Here is a 2,500-nt window from a genome sequence, read left to right as displayed (position 1 = left end):
CGTATACTTGGGAAAAACTGATAGACCCTTCTGCCAGTTTCCATCGTCTCCCACTCTGTCTGCCACTCTTCAAATTTCCATTGCTTCAATTGCAATTTGTGCATTGCTCTTATTCCTGTAATCTGGTGCACTCTCTCTCTGTCGCCTACCCGCAACCAGTAGCATGCTGCTTGGTATTTCACAATAATGTCCAGTGGGAAGATTCCAAGAATTACTAATAATGCCTCTGTGGAAATGGTTCCAAATGCCCCAGTTAACCTTAACAAAACGTTCCTTTGCACCCTTCTCAGAAGTATTCTATAACGCCGATATTGTAATTTGTGTGCCCATACACTTGCAGAGAATCCCACTATAGATGCTAAAATCGCGTTATGATATGCCCTCACTGTATGAAGTGGTAGTTTGTATTGTGCTGTTCCTACTCGTGCTATTTTGTGCATGATGTTTTGCGCTCTTTGAGTTGCGACGGTGACGTGATCAAGAAAATTCCTCCTTTCGTCTAGTTGAACACCTAAATATCTAGAAACAGTACTGCGCTGGATTGAAATGTCATTCATTTTAATTACAGGATTTCTGGTAAGAGACAATTTCCCTTTCAACAACAAATACGTTGTTTTATGTGCTGCTACTGTTAATTTATTAGTAGTACACCACTGTTGCAATCTGTTTAGAACTCGACATGTTTTCTGTTCAAGTCTATATCTGGAATCTTCAGACACTACCACCAGTACATCGTCTGCATATGCTACTACACCATCTACATCATCTGCCACTTCAAGTTGTTGCAGTAGAGGCTCTATCATCACATCCCAAAATATAGGTCCACATACTGACCCTTGTGGACAGCCTTTTGTGATCTTTTTAATTACTTTGCGGTTTCCTGCCGGCCATTCAACAGTACGACCCTTACAATAATCCAATAGACTATTGTAAAGGCATCTCGGAATCTGAAGGTCTCGTAATCTAGCAAACATTGCGGGCCACCATAAATTATCAAAAGCTCCCGCAATGTCTACCATGATGGCAATGGCAAGCTTACAGGGAGTTTCATCCACAATATTTAGTGCTTTGTTGATGGCGTCCTCCACGGATTTCCCTTTACGGAAACCGAATTGACACTGACTCAACCCTGACAGCTCCCTGTGTGACTGCAATCTGTCACATAGAAGACGCTCTTGAACTTTTGCCAAAGTATTTATCAGACATATAGGACGATAACTTTTGGGTTCCACCGAACTTTTATCCTCCCCTTTCTTGATTATTACTATTCGAGCAATTTTCCAAATCTCCGGCACCCTACCTAAAAGTAATGCATCATTTAATAGGGTAGTTAAGAATGGCACAAATTTAGTCACCATCATATGTAAAACCTCGGCAAGTACACCATCAGGGCCAGGTGATTTACCCTTCTTCAATCTATATACTGCTCTCACAACTTCTTCTTGTGCAAACGGGATAACAGGAGTGTCATTAAGATATTCTTCACTTAAAGCCGTCCTCAAATCATTGTGCTCTTCTGTATCCTCATTTATGCAATCATCAGGTAGGATCAGGTAGATAGGGACAGCGGGAATCTCGTTAATCCATTCATGCGCGTCACTAATTAGATGACGAGGCATTTGGCTATTCATTAGCCGTCTTTATTCAAATGAATGAATAACACATATATATGCATGTACAAAGAATGTGGCAGGTGTTTCACGCCATGTCCACCACCGAGGTGGGGACTTACAGGGCGCCGCCATAAGAAATGTTTAAAACTACAATACATAACATATACATATGCGGGAAAAGACAAGAACAACATAAATTACATACACAAAGAAGAAAGAACAAAGACGGTTGATTCCTCCTGTGGATAGGCCCCAGGAGTCAAGGCGAAGAAAATAACCAGCATCCTATCCGACGCCGGCTCGCTCCATCTGTCTAGGCGACGTCATATATTCGAAAATGCGATAGCTCGTGCAGCAGCTTTGCAGTGTTCTGGTGCTAAGCACCGCCAGTTCTCGGGGTCTAAAACCAAGTGCGGAGAGATCTCCGGCCGACGCTGGAGACCATACACCCCTCCAATTCAACGTCGCGGTGGACACTGTAACCTCCTCAACGTCTCGGTGCAGGTTGGAGATGGCACGCCTGATGGACGGCGTGTTGTAGTAGGCCGCTTTCTCGGAGTGACACCAGTCGAGCCGGAGATGGTCTCCGACTACCTGGGCGTCGATGACGCGGGCGATGCCGTCTTTAACCGCCACCACGTCAGGCTTGCGGATTCCCTCAGGTGTGCGGAGGTGGGGCTCATAGTTACTCCCGCCGTTTACCCGCGCTTGCTTGAATTTCTTCACGTTGACATTCAGAGCACTGGGCAGAAATCACATTGCGTCAACACCCGCTAGGGCCATCGCAATGCTTTGTTTTAATTAGACAGTCGGATTCCCCCAGTCCGTGCCAGTTCTGAGTTGATCGTTGAATGGCGGCCGAAGAGAATCCGCGCACCCGCGCGCCC

General features: G+C 45.2%; 1 pseudogene; it reads right to left on the bottom strand.

The window, feature by feature from the left end:
- The window catches only part of LOC126439616 (large subunit ribosomal RNA), a 7,828-nt pseudogene that overhangs the window by 2,662 nt on the left and 2,666 nt on the right, over positions 1 to 2,500 (bottom strand).

The sequence above is a fragment of the Schistocerca serialis genome, unplaced genomic scaffold (genome assembly GCF_023864345.2).
Source record: "Schistocerca serialis cubense isolate TAMUIC-IGC-003099 unplaced genomic scaffold, iqSchSeri2.2 HiC_scaffold_133, whole genome shotgun sequence".
Classification (NCBI taxonomy): Eukaryota; Metazoa; Arthropoda; class Insecta; order Orthoptera; family Acrididae; genus Schistocerca; species Schistocerca serialis.
Note: the sequence above shows the minus strand (reverse complement) of the source record. Positions and strands in the feature narration are given on the sequence as shown.